At 37.0% G+C, this 26679-nt stretch overlaps 1 long non-coding RNA gene across 1 annotated transcript in view; it reads right to left on the reverse strand.

The window, feature by feature from the left end:
- The window catches only part of LOC121470283 (uncharacterized), a 301619-nt gene extending 285746 nt beyond the window's left edge, over nt 1-15873 (reverse strand). Inside the window, exon 1 of the long non-coding RNA XR_005981040.2 lies at nt 15606-15873. This is a non-coding gene — a long non-coding RNA (uncharacterized lncRNA). The remainder of the gene's footprint in view (nt 1-15605) is intronic.
- Nucleotides 15874-26679: the final 10806 nt, after the last annotated feature.

Raw genomic sequence — 26679 nt, forward strand, 5'->3', positions numbered from 1 at the left:
AAAAGTCAAATTCAATCAGGTTTTACCTCCAAGTTTTTATATTCCCTTTTCTTTTAATCTCTATTCCTGCATGATGCCTGCTTTAAGCCTAACTGTTTGCATTAATGCTGTTTCTAAATGCCTGATAACACAATAAGGTAGAAAAATTAGCAAAGACTAAGAGGAAGACAGAACTCTCCTCCTAGGACCCTCTAAATTAAACCAGAAATAACTATTTATCTGGAACCATAAACAGCCAGCTTCTCTCAGATTGCAAGATTAATTCAAAATGAAATGAGGACCAAAAACCTTCATGAGTTCTACAATTTTTTTTGCGTGAAAAATACCTTTATGATTTGAGACCACCAGAATAACCCTAAATATGAGATGTAGGCAAGGCAAACAATTATGAAGTTTCCTCTACCTGAAGACCAAACTCCAGAAACCAAGAAAATCAAAATACTTAAACTGGGAAAACATGTCAAAGTTCTTGTGCAAGTACTAATGATTAGTTTTGCCTTCTCTCTGCATTAAATGATTTGCAGCATTTAGCCACTGAACATGACACATTTTAGTGCCCCTAATGCAACTGGCAGAGACTTCCATGAGAAGCTCCTCAGACATTAGCCCACATTTCAAAAGAGAATGCAAATCATTGAAACCACAAGCAAAATAAAACAGATTATCTAAGTGAGGAACAGAGGATATGAAAGCAGGACAATGGGTGTCACAGGTAATTATAAAGATGCATCTGGTCCCTAGTTACTTTTGACAAAGCTGGTTTTGTGATTTATGGCAGGTGCTTGTTTATAAACCTATTTCAGCACACACACACTGAAGCCCATTCATCATCCTGCCTGGTCTTCATTATTGGATAAACGTCATTTAAACAGAACCTGAATCCAGACTTCTGCTACCTTGATGTAAAAATCAGGATCTCCTATTTGCCTGCATTTATTTATATATTTCCATTGACCTGCAGAGGTGGGGTGTGTTTGACAAGGGTTCTACACTTACCCCACAAGGAAAGCAAATGAAAGTGAGCTGAACTTCAGGAAAAACTGCTGGCAAGCTGTACTTCTTTTAGTGTTGATATCTATTTTTGTGCCTGCAGTTGTGTTTTGTGGAAATGCAGGATAACCAATGTGCAGGTTCGAGCAACTACAACTCTGACAAAAAATCAGAATCTTTTTGGGGTATTTTGGGGGTGGGGTAGACAGGGGAAGGTTGGGGGTTTTAGGCTTATTTTTAATGACTTTTAAAAACGCATTTTTCAAACTGTGAGATTTGGCATAGCCCAAAGTTTTTCTTATCCTGTACCAGGGGAATCTGGACCAGAGGAATTGCACCATTACTGTGGCATAGAGTTGTCCAATCATCTCACATGAACAGAACAATTTTAGCTTCTTGATTTTTATCTCATGGAATGTTTCTTGCTGGAAACAAGGCTAAACAAAGAAATCCAGCAAAAACCTGTGAGAACAGAATCGTTTGTAGATTGCTACAGTAAATACCAAGAGCCCACCTTACTAGGAAAAGTTATATAACAATCTGACCTAGTTTTGTAAATTTGAACTGTCAATGAACAGCTAAATGTAAAGAAAGGAAGTTGAACAATTTAGAAATTGTGCGGAACACAAAGCATATATTGAGGTTTGTAGGAAAAGTAATGGTAGTAGAGAACAAGATTTTTTTATATAGTTATGGGTTTAATGCAGAAACTTTGAGGCAGCATATTTTCATGGAAGGAGGAATGAAAATATAAGGGAATAAAAGCTGAATGTCTAAAACTCAACTGCATCATATTCTTCCTTTGCTCAGTGCATTAAGCTGTAAGTCCAAGTAGTTTCCCAGTTGTTAATTGTTACAGAACTTAACTTATTATGGAAAAAAAGACGCTAAGGAATATATTTCTAAAAGAACAAACACAAAGACTTTTAGTTGCAATTAAATCTTCAGAAATTTCTCACTGTGAAAGCCAAGCCAATGTCACAATAGTATTCAAATCAGAGTACTGATTTCAATAAGAAGAATAGAGATATACTTTCTGAATGGAAATAAAACATACCTCAAATATTATCTGCTATCGAGAAAGTCTTGGTCATCAAGTACATAAAAATCAAAACTTTGAGAGAATCTTTAGAAATAGTTGTATACATTTATATTATATATCTATATACATTTACAGATCATCCTAGGTATGGAAGGAGTGACATGAATTATTGCCTGGCTTGGGAGCTATTTTGCTGAATGCTGACAGATTGACAACATGATTACTGGAAACTTATAGGAATTACAAAGAAACTCACAGGAAATATAAAGTAAAAATGAAAGACTGTATTTAATTTTACTTTCAAAGTAACTCCATGTATTGGACTAACCCAGAGAAAATAACATTATAAGGCTTAACAAAAATCCTTATTGGCAACAACGAGGCCTGATATTGCAAGATGAATTTTTGGTCTAAGTAGTTTCTTCACTTCCTATTAAAGACTGTCCATACAGTTTCAGCTGTTACCTCCTTCCTGTAATTTGGTTGCTGAATGCAAGTCAGCTAGAATACTGCTTACCTGTAAATAAATATATGCAATAGTTCCTTGTTTCAGCAACACAGCAGTTACTTACAACATTTATTCATCATGAAATTGCATATTCGGCACATGAATACACATTTTGCGACATTGATCTAATGACAACCCATGTATTTCTCAGTAATTTCAATCTATTTACCGTAACATTATTTGCTAGCAGAAATGAACAATTTATCCTTTGCCTGTGAGTTGTTATTCAACTTACTGCACATGTCCAATGTCTGAAATTTATACTAAATCCATATGTTTTTGAAGGAACACAAGGCCTACTTCAGCACAGCACCACTGGAAAGAGAGTCACTGAAAGAGCATCAAGAATTCTTGTTGGCTCTTTCCTGCCCCAGCACAGGATTAAATGTATTTATATTGTTCCAGAAAGACACTTATTCTTCCTGCCTGTAAAGACCTTTAGTGTTGCAGTGAAGTGGCCCCAAGCCAAAATTAGAGTCCTCAGGTCAGGCTATATTGCTTTTCATTAAAGAGAGCCTGTCATCTGGAAAATTATTTCCAATTTCTACTCTAAGAGGGTTTTGTTGTTACCATTATTGCCTGGAACAACGTAACCCTTGAGACGGAGAAAACTTAAAAGAAGAGGCTTGAAACAAATCTCTCCTAAATCCTTTGTGTCTTTACAAGGTAGGTCTCTCCCTTCAGGTTTGCCTTTAATCCAAGAACCCAGGCTTTTCCTGAAGTGTGCAGTCTGAAATTAAACTGAGCAGCACACAACCACTCCAGCCTCTTTCCTAGTCAGAGGCAGACATCGCAGATGTATTTTTCATTTTCCTGATCCCTTGCCAATCCTCCACATGTCCTCAAAAATGACAACTGCAGACCTCAAGTATCCACAGACAAAATTCAAAACGCATCAGGCTCACCAGATTTAAGAGCAGTCAAGGATCCTGGTTTTTATTCTTTTCTTCAAGATTGAAAGGCTATTTGGCTGTTGGTTTTCTCCTCCTCTACTTTCCTCTGCTCAGTTTACTTTTTTGTAAAGGTTGATGCCAAAAAAAAAAAAAAAAATCAGTGCACTAAACTCTTTCTTAGCATCATCTGTCAACAGCCTTCATTCACTCAGCAGCAAGTGCACAGATTGCAACTCTGAGTTGGCCACTACACGTGCTGTGCAAGGGAGAGGAGGGTTTCTTCACTTTCTTACACTGCTACACCTCCTTGGCAGCGCCAGATACTCCAGCCAAATTTCACTGACAAGTTGTACATACTGAGCTCCCCTTGGCATTACTGGCAGCACTGATTTGTACACTGCTAACTAAAAATTTCGTGGCCTCTGCAACATTTCTAAATAAAGAACGGTAGCAAGATGACCTATTTTCCAATGTATAGAAAGCTCAGAACCACTCAGTCACAATTCTTACCACAAAATATAGGTACACAAGTAATTTAGTCGTGTGTTAAGCTTTTATAAATTCTGTTTCCCCACATTTTTCAGAGACAATTGTTAAGGTGATTGACAAAGGACCACATGAGCATGAGCTATAGACCTGTGATTACCACTTTATTTGCATTCCCTCTCTCCTTTTTTTTAGGATTTTTTTTTCTGCTTATTTCACTGGATTTTTAAAATTCTCTTTCTTTTCAGGTTGCTCTATTGGATATTTCTTTAGGGATTTCAGTTTCTAGGTTACAGAAGGAACACTCCCCTTTCCTTAAGGTCTCATGTCTATTTTTAAACCTAACCTCTTTCCAAATCACATTTTTCACTTTCTGATGTGGAAAGAGCCTTCTTTCTTTCAGCTTTACAATGAAAAACAACTCAAAAGAAAATTCCCTCATCTTTTAGTCATATTTTAGTCATCAGCAGTAGTTACCTGCCATTATTGCAACAGTGATGGACGTGAAAGGACCTAAATAGCTTGTCCTGCTGTTGCCTATTTAAATTCTCATGTAAGGCACTTCAGCATGGATATAGCCTGAATGTACTACAGCAAAAAGAATGCAAAAAAATGACATTATTCTGTGAATGGTTTGCATACAGGAGTTCTGCTAAGGATGAGCTTGCACACTTTCTATGCTCGGAAGACTGGAGAAGGAAGTGAGGGACACACTGTGGGGATTGGGACCTTCTTGTGAAGGAGCAGTTATGAGGTGTTTGAGCCTTGTATGTCTTTAGTTCAGGAAATGGCCTTGCATGTCTTTAGTTCAGCAGCATCCCAAACAGACTGCCTTGATCAAAGGACACCACATGTATGGGACAAGGCAAGGATTATTAATCCAGGTGATCTTCAAACTTCCTGATAAATTGCAATAACTCTGAACTGGAGAGATATCTATTTTAAAATATTCAGGAATGTTTTAAGAAATATTCCCATTCATAGAACCAACCCGGAGCAGAGATCTAAAGGCAGATATTACTATATGTTAACAATCCAAAAGTTCACTTAATCTGTTTGAGAACCTGATCCTCACCAGGAATCAAAAGTTAAAACATTGACTTTCCTCATCCAGCATGTTGGGCATAAGAGCAAAAGGTGCAGTCAGGGAACCTGACAGACAAAATTAAACTAACAAAGAGTGAAGGCAGACAACAGGACCTGCTGCAGCACATGGACAAAAGTTATTGTCAGGTTAGTAGTGAGTCTTTGTACCAACCTCTCCCTGAGGGACTGGGTGCTCAGAAATACTCAGATAACTCACACAACTCTTTGTTAAGTCAAACTAAGCCTGGATGAACAGTTAAAATCCTCCTTTTTTTTTTTCTTGATGACTCAAGACATCCTACATGGCCCTCATTTTAGTTAATGGGTTTATGTGGCAATATTATCTTTAGTTCAAGTAGTATTTAGTTCAAATTTAAGCTATGATAAATACAGATTCTTTGCTCTTTTTTCTGCCACTTTTACTTTGAGGTGCAAACAATCCTTTGTGTCTCTCAGGCTAATGATTTTAATGGTCTGCTCTCTGGCAGTAGCCCAACAGAACAGATATTGAGGTGAAGGACAGAGGTACCGAATGCTTGGTGTGATACACCTCATCCTTTGTCCTGGCCTGAGTCTAGATTGCAAGGACTGAGCAATGAGTTAAATCTACAATTTATCTGCCTTACAGATGCCAGTTAATCTTTTTTAGATTGTCAAAAGAGGATGGGTACCCTTATGCAAGAATAACAGAAAGTATAAATTACATTTGTGAAATATACATTTGTAAAATTGCAGACTGAAGCGTACAGGTCAGAATAAATGTGTTCAGTGCATAACATTAGGATACACTGCCAGTGCTTGGCACACTGGCTTTCACAGGTGTTACTGAAACCTCTCACAGTTCTGCAACAGAGCAATCTTCATTGTGAGACTCAAACTATTTATAAATCTTCAAGGATGATGGATGTATTAAGTCTAAATCTCAGATATTAGATTTTACAGAAAACTGGTTGTTGGTGTAACTTTTAAAAGTGAATGCAAGTTATATTAATGAATATATTGAATCAGGAAATAAAAACATTGTTAATTTTAGATCAGTATAAACACAAAGATTTGTTTACCAAGGCTTACAGGAAATGCTGTTTGTAAAATATCCCTAGATACTTGTAGAAGGTTGTTCCTCTTTTCCCCTCCCCACCCAAAAACCCCCCAAATGGGGAACCTGGGGAAATTAAAATTTCAATTGTCAGCTGCTTTGTTCATACTCTAAGGTTTTTATGAAGAATAATTTGCAAAAAGATAATTACCCGTTAAAAAAGCATAGAGGAATTCTATAGAAATCCTGTAAGTAAAGTATTTTGTAGTCAGAATACGTCCAGTAATTTATATTTTTATTTAATGATCCACAGATGGTGTGATGACCTGGCACTGTCCAGCCTTAAGATACCCAAATTTTCCACCCCAGTCGTACCAGTAAGATCCCAAACAGATTGTACCCCGTCATTGGCAAGCAGAACATGCCCACAATGTGCATTTTGTGGGGCACTCCCATCTTCTCCGAAGGAACTCGTGCCACAGCCTGCTCCGAGGCTCCTCTGTGACCCAGCTACAGGGAATGGCAAGGGGAAAGTCCCAGCTGGCAACATAAAAAGCTCTGTCCTTTCAGCATTGCCCTTCTGCTCCAAGGACACGTGTGAGTGAGGGAAGCAGATCGAAATCTTCTCCCTAAACAAGCTGTCACTGTCTCTTCTCTTCTTTGCAGAGATTTACTATGGAGACGTATCTCAAAAATTAGTTTAAAATGTTAATGGAACTGACATTGCACAGTCAGTTCCATTATTATTGCACAATAATCTCCATTGGCCACACCAATTCCTGCCAGCCTCAATGGCAGGATCAACAACTCAGGATCAAACTGCCTTGGAGAAATAGACATCTGATAAAAAACTTAATTAATTTTGAAAATTAGGCTGAATGAACTTGGTGAATACAGTCATAATAAAGAAATAATCAGAATACAGTCATAATCTGGACTACTTTAACAAGCTATCCTGGATGCACAACCTTAGCATCTAACATGTGGCTATAAGGGAGGGTCAAGAGCAGGAGCCAGCTGATGGAAACCTGAATAAAATTTACTGTAACTGTACCTCAACACATATTATGGATACTTAAAGAGGCATGTTACTGAGGAAAACCTTCTATATTTATAAACCATAGCTTGCAATCAGACCTTTGAAAGCTGCATGCATTAGGTAGTTTGCCTGCAAGCCTGAGAGAAATTAACTGACCGTGCAGACACAACCACAATGCTCACGTGCCTCCCTTACAGTAAATTCTTAGCAAATACAGCAGCTCTCTTCATGTAAGCTTAGCCTTGAAGGCTTTTAAGTGTGACTCCTTGGCATCTTAAATAGCCTATTAACAGGAGGAGAAGATCAGAGGAAGCCTTCATGCCAAATTGTCTGTGTGACAGGCAACAACACCATGCACGTGTTCTGCATACTCAGCTGGAATTATCATAAACAGCTGCAGGAGAAAAGGCAGGCAAGGTGGTAGGGTAAAATCTGCTTATTGCAAGCAGCCACAAAGCAAACCTGTCTCAAGTGATCCATTTCATGGAAAATGTCAGCCACAGGATGAGGCATGGGGTGGAATTGGTAAGAAATGCACTTCATGTCTCTACACATGTATTTTACTTGGACTGATAATCAACATAATCTAAGATATAGCTTTACACTAGCTGTCTACATTAATGATCTGAAAGCAATCATAATAAAATAAGATAATCTTAACTATTCTTGGGCTGCCAGAGAGTTCTCTAATTGCTCTATTTAAATTGTTCCATTTCAATTAAATTGAGAAGGAAAAAAAGTAGTAGAATTAAGTGCTTCACTATTTACAGTCCTTGAGTGAATACAATTTACGCAATCTGTGTAGGATCCCTATTAGCAGGGCTCACAGTAAGAAACCACAGTGATTAAATCATTAAATCATATCCAAGAAGAGAGAACATTCCCATTGATATAGGAAGTCTTGATGAGATGTTAAAACAATTAGAACCATCAAGTACTTTTATGAATAGCAAGGATTGTGAAGGCAGAAAAGATTTTCAAAACTGGGGGATTCACACTATTTTTACCCTAATACATTTCACTTTCTCTTTGGATCATTATCACTGATACAATTTGCATCCATTTTCAGTCATTAAATAGTAGTTCAGCTCTTCAGTATTTCAAGCCCTGGTCATTAATGTGAATTCGTACAACTTATTCCCTCTGCCCCTCCAATCTTTTCCTCAAAGAGAGCACCCTTTTCAATAAATGACTATCAAATTGCTGTTAGGATAGTAATTTCTAATTTCCATGGTTACATTTCCCAAAAGAGCTGCTGCTGCTAAGAAAAACACGTTGGAAAACTGGAGAATTGGAACAGTATAACTGGCTCTTTGTTTTCATTCAGAGAGGGGGGATGGAGGTGCTGGTTGCAATTCCTTAATTTTTTTTTCTCTTTTTAATAGCTTTAGTAGACTGGTAGATCACACCCAAGGCCAGTAAACACACCTATCAAAATATGGATCTTGTTGCACAGGTCTTGAAGACAGTGACTTGTTTTGTTTCAACAGTTTTGGAATTATTGGAACACGTAGAAAAATTTATCAGGAACACCAAATTGTCCAATGCCTTGCCAAGAGTGTCACCAAAAGTGAGATCAGGTTATGGTGTCAAACACCACAGATAAGAACAGCCCCAGCTACAAAGTCAGCCGTGGTCCTCTCACAGACATGAGGTTATAAAGGTTTCACAGGATGCATTTTATAGCACATAGGTATATTAGACAGGTGCTAAACATTTTAATTCAACTTTTTTTTCAAATCAAAATTAAAGATGCACAATTATTCATGCTGAAGATAAAGGTTACCAAGTAATTTTGTATAGAGATCTGGGTGTGCATTATAACATTCTTACTTTCTTTAAAATCTTAGATCAATCCTGCAAAAGTCCCTCTAATTTAACTTTGAGATTTGCTTTTACGTATTAAGCTGGGCAGATGAAGCTCTTGGTCAGCCAGAGGATAAAATAAGATATTGCTTATGCTACCCTTGTGAAAGATCACACTGACTTCAGGTTTGCCACAGAAATTATGCAGCTCAATATGATGTGTCAAGTTAAAAATGGCAACATTATTTCAGACGTGCCTGTTGACACAATAGACAAAAAACTCCTTTGAAGCAACCATTGACTTATTTGGAAATCCTTCCTCGTTCATGGATCATTGACCAGAAAGACAGGTTTATCAGAGAAATACTGATTTTCCCCAGTGGCATAAAAACACTGCTATAGTTTTAGAGGTTCTCTTTAGTATTCTCAACAAATTCATGAGGCTTGAAGTTCTGGCCATTAATAAATAAAATTCTAAGAACAGTGGCACTTTGGAGTTTTTTTCTCCCTTAGCAGAGAAGAATGCTATTGCAATTATGTAAAATAAACCTATTTTAAACCTAATGCTTCACAGTCATTATGGAAAAGATGCCTATAAGGAAATATTTTATTGATGATTTAATTTTCTTTCCAGCATAGCTGGAAATTTCACACCTCCATCTTCGTTTAGGACTGGTTTATCTATTAGAGTGAATTAAATGGGACCAGCATTTCCTTTTGCTTAGGAGGAGATGATTAAGAAAATTATGAAATCTTTTTAAATTGTGGCATTGCCTTTTTAAAAATGACCAGACAAGTAGCTGGGGATATTGCTATTGTTAAAAAAAACTCCACTGTCTACACAATGTGATTGTGAACTTTGGGAGAGATCAAATAATCACCATATGTCTTCTTTTCCTTTGCTTCTATAGTTTGTGTGTCAAAAGCAGATTTATTAATCATGGCTATATTTTGCAATCAGGTCTCCTGCTTCAGATTCCCCCCTGCCCTTGTATTTTTTCTGTGCCAGTCACTGTTCTGGCCTGGTGCTCACACTGCTCATCCCTGCCCTCAGCAGATCCCTCATTAAGTCACATGGGACTGACTTCATGCTGAACTGCACCTTGGCCAGCTACACCCTTTAGAAGTTTAACTATGGATCATTCTCTGAAGTCCAAGTGTCAGGACCTCAGCGCACATTTTCTGTGTTTATTTGCTTTTCTGAACAAGCCCAGTGAGTTCATTAAGACCAGCAAGAATAAAACCTGTCTTGTAACACTGGCAAGTTTCAGCCAGCTTAAGAGCTGAAAAAGTCTTGTCCCTTTGATCAGCTCCAACAATAAACTTTTCTCATAATAGTCTGGTTCTTAAAAAAAAAAAAAAAAATATAGAAAAAAGGTTTGCACTCCATTGTAAATATTTCCTTTAGAGCAAGAAACTACCCAGAATGTTCAAAGCATTTGTGTTTTAAGGGGAGATTTACAGACGTATTTAGGGGGAAAAATACATTAATGGCAATAGAATAAGTGCAAATACTGGGAGAAGGAGGAGTATTTTTGCTACAGTTTTGTGAAATTGTTCTTAAATCTCTTTCTGTAGGAGAAACTGGCTGTATTAATGAGGACTGGTGCCTCTGGTGCAATGTTTCAGGATGAGCTGATTAAAGCCTCAGTAAATTCCATTAATTAGGTAAATAAAGGAGCATCTGAGCATTTCCACAATTTCTTAAATGTAATCAGTACATGTGAAAATGTACCGCAAAATCCCTTCACTAACATATCTATTATACAGGGTTAAAAGCACTCATTTTCAAATGTACTGATGATTTTGTAATCAGGGATATGTACCTATTAATGCAGAAAAAGTTTCCACCTTTTACTACCTATACCTGAAATTTCCAACTATTGTCTTCCCAAAAAAATTAAGATAGAAACTTTAGAACAAAAGATAAAATTGACTTAAGGATTTAATTATTTCACCATAATCTCTTGCCCTACACATTTCTGTCTTACAAAACATTAATGATTTTGTAAATATAGCCATTACTAACCTAATAAAAATGCTGTGCCAAATGGAGAATGAAACCTGCATAAAAATCTAGATGGGTACTCAGGAGAGATGATATTCATCGATCTCCCAAAAATATGCTTGCCTTTATAAAACACAGCAGTTAACAGTGCTTTCTATGATTCATAAGAGACTGTATGGCCATGAAAATAATGCTTGCAAATGATGCTTTTAGGCAACAGTAAGGTGAAGGCAAAATGGTTACTGCTAGCTTAGAGAACAGTAAAACAAATATTATCATATTCTCCACATTTGTCATAGGGACACCTTGTAAATTAATCCAAATTAACAAGAGGTATCCATTTAAAGTGCATTCATCAGACAGCATTAAATCTTGATATTGACACACTAAGGATGAGAAATATGGTCATGTTACTGCAGCTTAACAAGCTAAGCCCAAGTAAAGAGCTTTGTATGTACTCGTGCATTATAAAGTTTGAGGTAAAATGAATTAATTTAATCCTCTTAGGTGAATATATTCAATATCATATTTGCTGTGTGCTAACAACATATGCACAAATACATATTTTAGTTAAGCTCATGCCCAGAAACTAATTAGTAAAGGTCTATCCATGAATATTTAGACCCACTCTGACCATTGCAATTAGCTCTTTTCATATGTAGCAAGTAGAATATATTCAGAATATGTGAGAATTCTAAAGAGGCAACTTCATAGTCCTCACCACAAAGTTTCTTTCATCTGTTAAATCAATATTATTCTGTCACTAATAATGGTATTTACATGAAATGGCCAAACAACCTCACCACCCCTGCTTTCCAGCATCTACATCTTGCTCCTCCTTGAGTCTACTGGTCTCAGGACCAGCATCTGCTGGTGGAAAGATGAGTAGAGTTACCCAATGACCAATTCAATAGATTTTGGAATAGTTTTGAATAGTTCATCATTGCCTAACATTGCTCCTTGTAAAGCAAGCTGCCTTATAATGGAACACTTAAATCTTAAACAGAAAAAAAAAAAAAAAAAAAAAAAAAACACTGTAATGATTAGCAGCGCAACCAGCAATCAGTTCTGAGCAAATCAATATTTAAAAATGATTTCATGTACAATATCTCACAAATGCAATGAAAAGAGAACAAACTGGCACTGCAAGCTAAGAACTATGCTTCACTTCCTGCAAATCTGAGTCATTAATGGGGGAAAAGAATGATACATTCTGGTTGAACACACAGCTAAAATAAATCCAATCAATGCTTTGTAGGTGTTTAACATCCTGAGTTCTTAAAAGTATCAGGCTATTTTCATTAAGACACAAGCTTAGAGGGAAGGAAATGCCTTTTTAAAAGGACTCGGGCTTAATTTTAGGCATACAAAGTTCAAAACCTCCAAAGGAATTGGTTCTAATGGACTCATTTGGTTTGCACTGGTTTGTACTGAATGGCCGTAAGCCTTCCTAAGGTTTTTGTGGAAAAGGAAGGGAACTGGGCAGATCACAAAGTTCTTTCCTGAAAATCAGTTCAGACAGGTGCACCGTGCAACCATGCACCATGCAAGGCTGAACAACCTGCCAGCAGTTCAGCTGGATCCAGGGACCACCCCCACTCCAGAGATTCCATGAGCAATGAGCAGTCAGGGGATTGAAGCCTCGGAGCAGATTTAAGTCCTGCAGACTGAGGAGCATTCTCTTACATCAAAGATTTTAACCTGGTGCTCTTCTGAGGCCAGAGACCCTGCTGGGAGCCACGCAGGCACTGTGGCCCTGCTGAGGACTGAGATGTTCAGGATCTTCTCCCAGGCTGTCACAGATAAGGTTCTGCAGTTAGATTAGTTTACAAACAACTTTTCTTTGTGCACTAACACACTGACCACTGAGAAAACAGAAGACACTTCTTTTTTTAATTGACTTTATCTTGTAGGGTCTCACTTTCATAGACACGTATGGAGTATTTTGAATATTACACAAGCAATTATTTAATCCCAAAGCAATATATTTGTTACCTAATAGATGACTTGCCTCTGCAGACAAAAATAGAGTGTGGAAAGACTACTGATAATTGATTCATTCAAGTTAAAAATGGGACCATCAGAGGAAGCCTAAGGTGGTGAGTAAGCATAAAACCAAAGAAACATTCACATTTATCAGCATGGGTTTTTCACTCTACATGCAAACCTGTGCTTTCTCTGGACTAAAAGTAAAGCTCAATGAAACAATATTTTTGACTGCCAAAATAAATTTTTCCTTTCCAATTTCCATACAGAATTGACATTGCAGGTACTTGTGTGTGCATGTACTAATATATACATATAAAGACCCATCCTTGTAACTGCATATTTGTAACTCTAGACTTCAGTGACAACTTATTATTTTAAAACCAGAATACCTATTTAAGATATAATGACATACATTCTATTGAAACTCTTCAGTCTGTTGTGAAAAGAACATCCATACCTGTGTAAACATATATCAGTGATCTTTTCTCAATACCAGGTCTCTTCATGTATATTAAAAAATCAAATTCACCCTTGTGTCAAGTCCTCCAATAGTAGTTACACATTAATAAAGTCTAAGGTTTACTAGATTTTCTAAGTGTCACAATTTCTCCAATAATTAAATTATTTTATAATGCCTACAGTGCAATTTTGGTAACTTTTAAGATTAGTCAGCTTCAAAAGATGACCCCTTTTGCGCAGATTTTCTTAAATCTTAAATTAGCAATCAAATTATGAGACTAATTGATTTGTGATTTTTGATATCAAGTTACAAAAATTGTTAAGCAAAGGAATCCTAAGGAAAATATTATTAATCTCTCTCACATAGAATGCATATCTGATAGTGAAATTAATTTTCTGTGCTTAAGAAAAAAAAAGATAAACAAAAAATTGAGAAGAAATAGGAAGCACTAGAAGAATCATCATTAAGGAACTATAGAACCAATTTTAAAATATTTAAGTTTACTGAACAGCCAGTATTTTTATTCCATACATCAATAGAGATAGGGTTTGTATACTCCACACTTGAGGGAATCTACTTTTCTAACTCAGTTTTATCAAATAATGAGGTTAATTACAATAGATTAAATTGAAGCCTGAAAATGCTTAGCAATTTGCTTGTCTGAACATTGAGACCATTCCTTCAAAAGGATAAAGATTAAAACTGTGGGAAGTCAGAGCAGAAAGTAATTCTCAAAATGCAGTAGCTTAGCAGAAAATACTAAAAGAAATGAAATTTGTAGTTTGAATCGTGCTTGGCCTGCAGATAAGAAACCTGAATTCCACTAGAAATAAGCAGTGGACTAGATATGGTCTGAGAAGAAATTAAAGTGAAATATTGCCAAAGTGAAAGGAGTCCACAAGGACAGACACAATATAGCACAGAAGAGAGGTCACACCATGCTATAAAGGCAGAAATGAAAGATCAACTGTTAAAACAGCACGGACAGCAAAACACATACTGCTCCTTTGTACAGGGCAGAACCCTGGACAGAAGTGCTATTTTGTGAAATTTTAGCAGTAATGGCTTTAACTATGAAAGAAAAGTAATAAAGAAGGCAAACGCTTTCACCTGGAAGCCTTAACTAAGGAGGGCTTTAAGCTGCGAGGAGGAGGCATTGCCCAGTGCAGCACTCAGCAAGGGAAGGCTGCTCTGCTCAGCTGGGGCTGCTCTCTGCAGGGATGTATGGCAACACCAGTTTGGAATTCCCAGTCAAAGGCCAAGCCTCCACCAACAACAAACCGCTGCTCTGGAACAAGACACATGGAAAAGCAGGCTCGTGTTTGCTGAGCCCTCCTCTCAAAGGGACCAGAACAAACCCAACATTCTGTGGCTCCTTTCCATCACCACAACTCCCTGATCACACAAATTATGGAGCCTGACTCTGTCCATCACCTCTCAATAAACTGGATCAACACTGCAGTATTTGTAGGCCTGTAGAGCCATAAAAGCTGTCAGCCTCTAGAAACAGCACTCTGTAGTCACAGAGTAGCCTCACTACCAATAATCCCCCAAATATAAACATTTACAGATTGAGAATTAATAACCAGTCAAATAAATATTTTTAAATTATTGGGAAAAAAACCCGAAAAACCTGTCATTCCACCAAACAAATAGATTTCCTATAGCAAGTATAACCAAACAGATCTTCACAGCTGGCATAAATCATTACATTCCTATTAACTTTAATGGAGAAACGTCAACTTCCATTACTGGGATCAAATATAGTTAATATACTTGTCACGCTTGATATGTCCCCTATATACCTTTCAGGTAAAAATATTCATGCCAGATTTCATGTAAAAACATTAAAAAAATCCAAATCCACAATTACAAAATCAAAAAGTAACATTGCGAAGACATAGAAGAAAATATTAATCACTTTAAAAACGGAAAAACTTTTATAATGTAACATGTAATTAATAGGTGTCAAATTTACGAAGTAACAAGCAGCAAAATAGTAGAAAATACATGGCAAGTTCTTTGATAGATGAGAACAAAGAAAAGAGTTTTGTCTGAGCCTCCTTTTCCTCTGCTCTCATCTTCCCTCATCCAAGGTAAGGCTTGATTCACTTGTCTTTAATTACCACGATGCCAGATGAAAAAAAATCCTCAAGACAAGAACAGAGCAAAAGACAAAGGCAGCAAAACTGTCAAAGTGGCAGCAGAGCCCCCAGAAGAGAGGAAAATTCCCCAGAAAAGGCTGTGTGAGCCGTGACTCACCCTGTGGGAGATCAGCCTCTGCCTCAGGATGCTCGGGACAGGAACGAAGCACTGCATCCCCCTGGCTGCAGGAAAGCACCCTGAGGAACAAACAAAACAAACCCAAAGAATAAGGTCATGCTAAATTAAACTTTCTTCTTGCATTAAAACAAACTGGGGCTGTAAATGCCTTTGCTGTTACTGATCAAAGCAACATAAATTTTTCTGCACACTAAGCGGAAAAAATACCTTAGTTTTGTTTCTCACTTCCTTTCCTGAAGTTTCCATTTTGCTTTTGACTTGGACAAGACATTAAGAAAGCTCAGGAAGGTGCAGCAATGGTGAACTCCTGCCAGGCTCAGTGCAAGCTGAGGGATGGAGGGATGGAAGGAGAGGTGCCAGGGTGAGGCAGCAGGGCAGGGCCTGGCCCAGCACACCTGGGCAAGGCAGCTCAGAGTGCAATCCCCAGGCACTCCATGGGGCAGACTGAGCCTGGGCTGTGTCCTGGCAGCTGGGACTGGGGCAGACCCCGCGTGGGGCACTGGGGACAGCCACAGCCAGGATGGCCAGATATGGCCATGGAGTGACAAGTGCAGTGGCAGAACTGTGGCAAACCCAGGGCAACCTGTGGCTGCTCAGAAGTCTGATGTCCAGCAACACCTACTCCTGTGGCACCAGAAGACACCCACACCAGCCCAGCAATGCCATGTGCACTCACCAAGAAGCTGAGGAGAATCATGAACAAAAGGACCTACAGGAGCACAGACATGTCAGAGCCTGGCAATCCCAAGGCTGCAAGAGTCCCCAAAACCCAGGATCCCAGCCCTGCAATCCCAGAGCTGCCAGGCTCCCCCCAAAACCCAGGATCCCAGCCCTGCAATCCAGAGCTGCCAGGCTTCCCAAAGCCCGGCAAATCCTTGTCACAAACTGATCCCTCAGCTAAACCCCACAGAGGGGATGGATTGTGCCAATTAAGTTTCTGAAAACATTTTTGGACACCACATATTTGTAAAGCTGTAAGCATAAGGAGAGAATGCAGGAGGACAAAATCCCCTATTTTTTAGGAGCTGACTTCCATTTTATAAGAGGAACAGGTGTTTTATTGTAATTAAAGCTCATCATTTTTGTACAAGGTGACTCTTGAAGCACATGTATATTCCAAGTAAACAAGTTTACTGTATTGCTTGCATATGATGTTGATGATCCACAGTTTTCCTGTAAATCTAGCCTATACTCAAAGAATTACTTTATTTAAAAAAAAAAACCTACTTCAGTTTATATGGCTTTACATTCTATTGCTTACACTCCCTGCTAAGCCCTAAATAATTACTTTTACTTCGTCTGTCTTCAATATTTATGGAAACTTCCTCCCTATAATATAAAAATGAAGCATAGACATCTGAGATTAGTAACCAAATGAACCCAACGTTGAGTTGATTAAAACCTTCTTAGCAGCAGTGTACCACATTGTCACACTCATATAAGCAATTTTACATAGTTACAACTATCCAATTACATTTCCAAATATATTAGCAAAGCGTTGTATACAGTGCAATGTGCTAGTTTGTACAGCACACAGTAAAATATGCATGCAGTAAAGTAAATCACTGTGTCAAGTCTGGCTCTTTTCTAGCAATTATGGTGTCAAAGTCAGCTCGAGGTCAAGTCTGTGTGGGAGCTGTAGGATGCTTAAAGTGGGTCATGTTCATGAGTGCTGATGCAGTACAAGAAGGAAACAGTGAACTCCATCTCTTAGCATAAGTCCTGTGTCCCACCAGAGAGTTTGTCAAAGCAGTGGACTACCGGCAAACTATCAGGACTTGCTAGGCAAGTGATAAACAATCCCATCTGTACCCTGAGTGCAGCTATCTGACCTGTACAGCAAGATAAAGATGATAAAATATGCCTGCAATACAGGAGGAAAAGGAGGCTGAGAGGTTACTCCTCACCAAAACTACCAGAGGAGCTTGCAAGCCTACACATTTCTGCAGCTGTGGCTTGCTGCTACTTTTCCCTCCCGCTGAGGACAGCCCTGATTACAGGCAATTTTCTGTAGACAATGTCAATCTGTTGATTAAAACCTACATGTCAGAGAAAGTGAAAACTTGCCTGTGAATGTGTGAATGATTCATTATCCAGATGAAAGGAGAGCTGTGCTTGACTGGGTACAAACATCACCAACGTGTTTTCTTCCAGTTTTATGACTATCTGCCATTTTATTTTTGCAAGAATAGCGTAACAAAAAGGACTGGTGTTCTTTCTTTCTCCCCTTTCATTTCCAGCTGGAAGATGCTGTACATGGCTGACAGTTTTCAAATGAAGAATTTGTCATGTTTAAGTCAGAATAATATTAAAGTCAGAACCCAACTTGCTTTTGTGATAAGAGGAAAGTCTCCACCTATGTTTTTTCTGTTGGATTATGAATTCTACTCAGTTTATGTGATAGTTTATCTGGAAGAAAAAAATGCAGCAGACCATTGCTTGCCTGCTGTTTCTGTATGAGTTCTACAGTCACTCTGAATTCTATACATCTGAAATGTTTTAAATGTTAAAATACCAAAAAATACAGGTCAAATCATAAGTATTCAAGTCAATCCTCTCTTGCGTGCCTCAGTCTTGGTTTTTTTTTTTTATATCATGGACATTAGCTTGATGTAACAGAGTTCAGATTGTAAGGATTTGGCTTTAGCTCCAGTGAATGCTGAGAATGCTCAGCCCAGTGCTTCTGCAACTGAAGTGATTTCAAGTGGTTTTACTAATGAATTCTTAATCTAGTTTGGTGGAAATGTGCATTAAAAACAGTACTAAGTTCTGGGATTAACATTTCAGAAAGAAATAAATGAAATGTTTGAGTTCAGAGCAGAGTAACAAAGGTGACCAACGTTTTTACTTATAATGAAATATTAAAAGAACTAGTGAACACAGAGCTGCACTGAGCAATGATTCAGGGGTTATAATGATAGTGTAACTTTTCAATAGCAGTCCTCAGAGAGTATAAGATGGAAAGGAGGTCAATGAAGTATTTAAATCAGCTGAATCTAGTAGTAATGAGAAAAATCCAAGTCAAAGAAATTCTGAGAGAATGCTGGGAAAAAAAAAAAAAAAACAGAGTGGTCTCATGTAGGCACTAATCTTCTGCTGGAAGGAAGAGTCCTAGAAACCCTACAGCAACAAAGCTTTGAAAACTAGATCCGAAAAGAAAGTATAATGAAAAATTCCCTCTAAGTGACATTATCAATATATTAAGTTGCATCTGTACCTGTTTTGTGGCTGAATACTTAGGTCTATTTTTGTTTTAATAATGTATGGCAATAGTGTATTGTAATGCTTTACATTGTGGTGGTATTTTTGAAAACATACTTTTTAAAAGCATCTCTGGGAATAATAACCTCCAAAATGTTTGCAATTTGCAATCTAACATAGGCACAATTTAAAAATAAGCTTTCTATTAGAAAGTACTGTATAGATTTTAAAACGTTATTTTTCAGGTTTCAACTCCAGTCTCATTTTCATACGCTCTCAAATTATCTAATTCCTCTACTGCAAAGGAAGGTGAGGAAAAGTTGTGCAGAAGGAAGAGTAAGTTGCTGTATTTTTTAAGGGAAGAGAAATTTTAACCACTCCTATGTTGGCCATTTTCTTATAAGCCATTGTACAAGAATGCCTTATTTATAGTTACTCTGATCAACATTATCTAGATAATTGCTTTTACTTCAATGAGCTGTTCTGGAAGCTATGGAACAATCTCTTAAAACCTTATGCATTGTAATTCTGCACTGATATAAGAATTATAATGAATGTTGTAGGCTGATGTAGAACAGCAACTGCTGGCAAAAATTTTACAGTAAAGATCCTCTACAGAGAGGCAGGGCCCAGCTGAAGTGTTTTACAGGTAACTGCTCATTGCGAGTCCTCATTAATGCTTGACTGGAATGGAACCCTTATGGAAACTTGTAAAAAACAATTTGAGAATAATTGAATTCAAAGTTATGGGGCACTTAAAATGTTCTCTAGAAACCAGTGAACAAGACTACAAGGAAGGATAAAGATGAAACAAGTAGCTTTTTGTTGACTTAAGAAGCCATCACCTCTGAACTAGCTAGATCCCCTTGAGAATGCTTTTAGCTTTATAACTGGGAACAGCCAATAATTGCACTAATGCCACCACTTACCATAAGGAATTTAGTTTCAAATGAATGACCCATGACTTAACACAGAACACTTTTCAAACTGCATTTCACATGCATGTTTGAATAAAAAAATTGGACAATTAATCCTAGTACAATTAGTTTTAATACTACTAAAAGTTAAATGTTAAAAATTAACAGCTATTATAGATACATTTTTTTTTATTTTACTCTTCTGCAAGAAGACTAATGAAATGAAAAGGATTTGAGCAATCAACTTGGAACTTTTTTCAAAATGAATTTTTTCCAGATTCTGATTCTCTTTCTTTAGTTGCAGATAAAATAGACATTACCTTTAATACCTTCTAGTTACAATGGAAGGCCTTACATAGGTCTCAAACATGGAAGAGTAATAAGTTCTTTTCTTCTTCTCTGGCATCTCAATAACATTTTGTGTCTGATGAGGACATGGACCTACAAAGATGCCTAGCATCCTTGCCTTACAAAAGGAAATGAGTTTTCTGGAAAAAAAAATTTAGTTTCCCCAGAAGTGACTATAGAAGACAGGCTACTGAGGGAAAATTTTATCCTTTATTTCTCTAAATTTTTACTTTGGAAAAAATCTTGCATTATCAAGTACTACATTTTCTATGTGAGTTGATGTCAGGTCACATGATAAACAGAATATTCCTGCTTAGTTTATGTGTGTTGCAATTAGAGATGGTCCAGAGACAAGGAGAATACCCAGAAATAGGCAGATTCATGCTGAAATGCACACTGAATAGCAATCCCTTTCCTTATTGTTATTTTAACACATTGAGTGAGTATCAGAGAGCAACACATGCTGTTGAATTTAGTGTTTGTCTGTTTAATAATGGCCTCTGTGGTCAGAAGCTTCACTGCTGGATCACAATAATGGATGATGTCTAGTAATCATCTCTTATCCACCACCCAAATGGCAATTACAGACATTTCCTCACTGGAATCGGCAATCTCTTCTTTATTTGGCACTAAAATTATTAGCTCTTTTAAAGAGTTGTAACATGGATTAATCAATACAAAAGATGTTTATATAGTCCTGATAATGATCCATTATCCCTTAATCTGATTCTTGAACTTCCTCAGGGTATGAAGGCATTTTTTGATTCCCCTTTTAAATGAATATCATATCTTTAGTAATGGCACATAGAACACCAAAGTAGGCACTCTCCCCAAGCTATATTACCCAAATCGTTTTGTCTTTCAAGACAAGATTCATTTATGGCAAATAATTATATTCAGGAAAGGGAAGTAATAATGCCATAATGTATCTACCTAATACAAACAAGTTTAACATGAAGCCTGACCTGAGTGTTTGCTGAAATGCTGGAACTAAAAAAAAAAAAAAAAAAAAAAAAAAAGGAAGTTCTGTTTGGACGTGATAAATCCTATGATCTGCTAACATGCCTGAAATAGTTAGTGGGGGGTGTCAGAATCTATCCCTAGACACGACTGTGCAGCGTGTGCATTGCAATCAGTACTACAGATGTGCTCTGCAATAACTTGAATATGATAGTTTGTCACTTTGAGTATGAAAGCCAGTTCTTGGCACAATTTGGCTTTCGAATTCAACTTCATGTTTGTTTTAATTTTGCAATTCTGTGATTAATAGTGTCATATCAAGTAATAAAATGAAAACAAACCAAAGAACCCCACCCAAGCCTTCAACACAGCATGGGAAGAAGAAAAACGTGGCCATTACATGACAGAAATCACACAGCAGTGACCTGAGCAGTAAGTTCTTGAAGAGGTACACTGAATATCTCTAGCTGGGATATGTAGGAGATGGCTGTGAAACACAAACTTTAAAAAAATTTAAAAAAAAAATTGATGCAAATTAATGTTGTCTTTTCTTTCAGATCTCATTGCAGCATCAGTATTGTGCTTACTGGGGTAACTAATTAAAGTTTTACAGGTCTGCTTTTGAGCAGAAAAGAAATGGACTTATGTGAACATGACTCTCACAATGATTAAACATTAATCCAGAGAAGAGGGAAAACTATGTGAATTATCAATTCTTTCAGGAAACTCAGATCAAACTGATTGTTTAAATCATAAAGAACAGTTTATTCTTTAAGAACTAATTCAAATAGGAAATGAAAGTACCAAAGCAAATTTTCCTTGTGCTGAAATTCTCATACTTCAAGGTTCAATGCCCCTACATAAAAGCATAAATATCTTTATCTCAGAGTGAACATTGCATTGATAAATAGCATTGGAGGTGGTGCATCCAAGTGTAACATATGGCAAAGCCTTGATTTCCCTGGAAAACTATTTAAAAACTTTTTTTTCTTTGTTTGGTTTGGTTTTTTCCTTTATCCCTTAAAGCTCTTACAAGTGCCATTTGTTTAATTAAAAGAGATGCTGTGGGTTGTTACTTGAAGATATTAATTGGTGGGCCAGGTCTTGAAGCAGAATTATTTGAGACAGGAAGAATAAACCTTACTGGTGAGAGTGAGTTTCTGAACTACCATGCAACATTAAGAGTATTTTAATCAAAATTTCACAAAGTCAGAAAATGGCTGAAATTAGAAAGGGACCTCTGGAGGTCATCTCATCCAGTCTCCTTGCTACAGAAGAGCCACCTAAAGCTGTTTTCTCAGGACCATGTCTGGATAGTTTTGAATATCTTCAAGGAGGGAGACTCCACAGTCCCTGTGAGCAACTTTCAGCACTTAATCAAAATTTGGGTTGTGAGTTGGGTTTTTTCCACTATAGCTTTCCTCAGCTTTTTGACACAGCTTATTTAGAACAAATGCTCTTTCAAAGGCAAAAAATCAAAACATGCCTACTGTGGTACTTCCTATTTGCTGATACAGAAAGTGGAGTAAAACTGTTGCAACATTAAATATAGAAATATATGTCTATGACACAGTCATCTTTCAGTGACATAATACATACTGTTTATTATGATGTTAATTTATACAACCTTTCTTCTTCAATCGAATAACTTCATTTGACATTCTAATAAATTTTCAGCAGGCCACTGTTGGGTGGTTAATACACTCAATTAATTAACAATGTGTAGTTATTTTTAGTGATGATAATCAGTTGTGATTATTGACCAAGTCCAGCCTTGACTATGTCAATATCAAATATGGCAAAATACAATTAAAGCCAGAATAATATACTTTACAGAAAGCAAGGTAATAAGAGCTGCATTAGTATCTCAAATCAATTTCTACTAATAGGCACTTTAAGAAAATAATCAAAACTCCTTTACTCTAATTTGGGATTCCTTTGTATTAATTTATAACAGATAATTCACTTTCATAAGCCATATTTACCACCACCTTCAAAGGAATAATTTTTTTTTTCATTTATTCCATGATCATTCCATAAAACTTCACTCACAAACGTCAAAAAACATTCTGAGTTAATTTGTCATGAATTACCTAAAATTACAGTTCACTTAAGTCTCTTTGTAGGAAAAAGAAAACAGGAGTTGAAAATAGACCTTCTGAATTCAAGGCATTCTCAGATCCTATCGTTCCTGAGTGTATTTCCAAATATTTAACTTCTGTCTTTCTAATGAGAAAAAAAGATATATATATTTATATATACAAGCATGTTTATATAAGTGAAATATTCCCTCATTTCTTCTATGAACTATCCATACACAGCCTTAAAAGTGCAAAAGCACATTTGGGATCTAAGGATTTTCTTTTGCTCTCTTCATCATAATCGTGTGAGGTCTTTGCTTAGTGGGACATAAGAGTTTATGGTGCATTTTGTTCATAAGAGGAATATTATTTTGCTTTTCTAATTTCCAACAGCACACACAAGGAGAAAACACATGTCAGCAAATACTTTCTCAGCCAGCCCTTACACTCAGGGTTTTTTTTTTAAATCTCAGGAGCTCATCTGTCCCTCTCCGAAGCACAAAATGAAACTACAGATTGGACACCCTGAAGCTGCTGTTGCATAAGGGAGGAGGATACAGCAAGAAGGAGCAGGAGCAAGTGGAGAGCAACACGCCATTCCAGCCCTCATGAATTCTGCTTGGTGCAAAAAAACAAACAAACAAACAAGCAAACCAACCAACCAGAGCCTGGGTACCTGCAGTAGACTCATCAATTCACTCCTGAAAGATGAATGAGCCTTTTCATCTCTGCCTACCTTTTCAACATTAATGAATCATTAAATATTCTTTCTGGACCTCTCTGACCTTTCAGTGATTAAGTAGCTGATCCCTATTGCACCATAGAGTATTTAATTACTTGGAAAGAACATTCTTAGAAATGGTAAAAACAGCACATTGAATGTCTTATATACATTGTATTTAGATTATATATGGATTCTTGATAAATGTGGGATGATACAACTGCTAAACTCCTACTTTAAAAGTCTAAAGCAATATTTCTTATCCAAGCTTCCAAATCAGCAGCATTTGTCAAGTGGTCATGACAGGATGTCACGAATATAGTGTGGGAAGCACTAATTGCAATAACTCTAAGCTGGTGGTTTTGCATTTAAGATCTTTTCAGAATCTTTTTTCTATGTAAATAATTTCCCTCTTATTTTTATAAAAATGAATTATCTGGAAATAAATAAAATAGTCCTTCCAAAGTGTCTTTCCTATAATTATGGAGGTAATTGATTTTCAGAATAAGAAACTTTCTTATCTACACTCATCTAAGGAAGACAAGATGTTTTTGCCTCAGCTAAGTGAAATAATATTTCACTTATCCTAAATTCTTGGTTTAATTGTTTGGTGATTTCTATGTGAGATAACAATGAAAGTTTCTGGCCAATCCTTTCCCACATTAATACAAAAAATAAACAATCTAACATTCCAAATTCAATGTATAAACATAGTCCTCAGACACCTAGCAGGTAGTATATCCTGGGTGAGTTCTGCAGTCTCCCACTATAAATTTAAAAATCACAGAACTATTTTATTAGGAAATGATCAGCAAAGACTTTGTGATACACCAAATGGAATCAGAGAGGACAGAAGGGAAGGAGGAATGGAAGGTTAAAAGAACAATGTAATTGATAAAGTCTGGGAAAAACACCCAGAAGCAGAATGTAATTTTAGAGAAACATAAGTGGTGGAGATAATGTCAAAGCTGGTTATTGGTTTTTGCACAGCACAGGCGATAGGACAGAAGGCACAGACAGAAAATGGATCTTGGAGTCAGTCAAATTCCAGGGAGAGGAGGCTTTTCCTTGTTGCACATTAATCCATTTATGGAAGGTGGAGGTCATTCTTATAATTGATCTATTTGTCTCAACAATTAGATGTTTTTTGGCAAAAGCGGGTTGTAAACACTGGCTGAAGTGCTGCAGAAATCACAATATCAACTTGCAGAACTGCAATGGTCTTTAAACAGCACATCTTACTGTGACTTGGACTTAGCACCACAGTTCATTTGGGAAACTACTTCCTAAAAGACTCCAAATTATTACAGTTGGATTTAGGTCACAAGATACGGAGTTAGGCTGGTTTTGAAATAGCACTAAGAAGAAAAGTCCTTACCTGTTCATAGCATGCCACATTATTTTGTACATTTTGTATATTGGTGAAGAACCTGGAGCATGCCAAGTATTACTTGGATATATCACAAAACACAATCAGAGTTTATAAAAGCTCTTGGCCTAATGGGAACAAAAGATGATTTTATGTTCCTTTTAATTCCTTGAGCTACACTCCCTGTTCAGCAGCATGCTGCCAAGCAAAACCTGTGCTGGGTTTGGAACTGGACACCACAGCAAAGCCACTGCTTGGGAGAGGCAGCAATGGTCTCATTGAATCAGCTTCTGGCAAAAAGGAAGAAATTTTATTTTATTTTTCCAGAAAATACTCTTGCTTTTTTTTTTCCTCAGAATATCCAATAGTCATAACTCGCACCCTAGAACAAAGAAAATCTACTTTTCTTTCAGAAGTTCTGTTTAGTGTTTTAATATTTACCATTATAACTGTGGGGTTCCTTAACTCTAGCTCGTAAGCTGCTAGTCCTGGACCTGTGTGAACTCTGGACCTCCTGTTTCTCTTTTCCCCTTCTGCCTTTCTGTACAAGCCCCATATACAGGCTCAATATATAAAATCCTGTCACAAGTCATCACCCCTGCTGTAACCATTGATACCAACCAGGTATTAAGGGTTTTTAAGAGTGAGGCAGAAAGCTCTATTTATACTTTTTAAAAAAATATAAATAGAAATATAGAAGAGAGCTTTCTACTTAAAGGTTTCCACACAACCTGCTGGAGGCAGGTTAAGCCACAGTCTTTAATTAGTAAAAATTCTACATTTATCCTGCCATGTACAGTTCCAGTGCTTTTGAAGGGGCTGGTTCTGAGTGCTACCTGCCTTTTATCCTCACTCTAGCACAGTGTCCTCATTGATAAAACTGGAGAGCCTTAGATAAGTAAATCATATCAGTAGATATAACATAATCTTAATAGCAATTAGCAACCACTTCTTATATCCTCCTGAAAGGAAAAAATGGCCTAATAGTTAACTGTCACTGAGGCTGGGTTAAATGCCTGAACTATAACATAATATACATTCTAAGATTTGTTTATGTGAGGAAAAGCTTTGATGAGTTTAGGGGCAGGGCTCTGTTTATGTTTGAAATAATTGTTTCCAAACTCTGAAACACACAAACATAAAAAAATCCCTTTGTAGCTTTTAGAAATAACTGAAGGGCAGTCCATCAAGGTGTACAGCAAGGAAATAATTCCCATGAGGGAAAACATCCATCCTAATTATGTTTAATCAGGAAAACCAGGGCAAGGTAAGATTATTCTGCTTTATAATGTGGTTTTTTTTGTTTTTTTTTTTTTTTTTTTTTTTAATATGGATCACCAAGTGTGGGTAATTTAATTTTGAAGGAACAGAAGTTCAGTGAGAGAAGAACACTCCTAAGTGTTTAATAGAAACTAAAAAAATAGGTGAAACTCTTAGCTTATTCAAAGTGTCTGTA

Source organism: Taeniopygia guttata, chromosome 7 (genome assembly GCF_048771995.1).
Source record: "Taeniopygia guttata chromosome 7, bTaeGut7.mat, whole genome shotgun sequence".
NCBI classification, from domain to species: Eukaryota; Metazoa; Chordata; class Aves; order Passeriformes; family Estrildidae; genus Taeniopygia; species Taeniopygia guttata.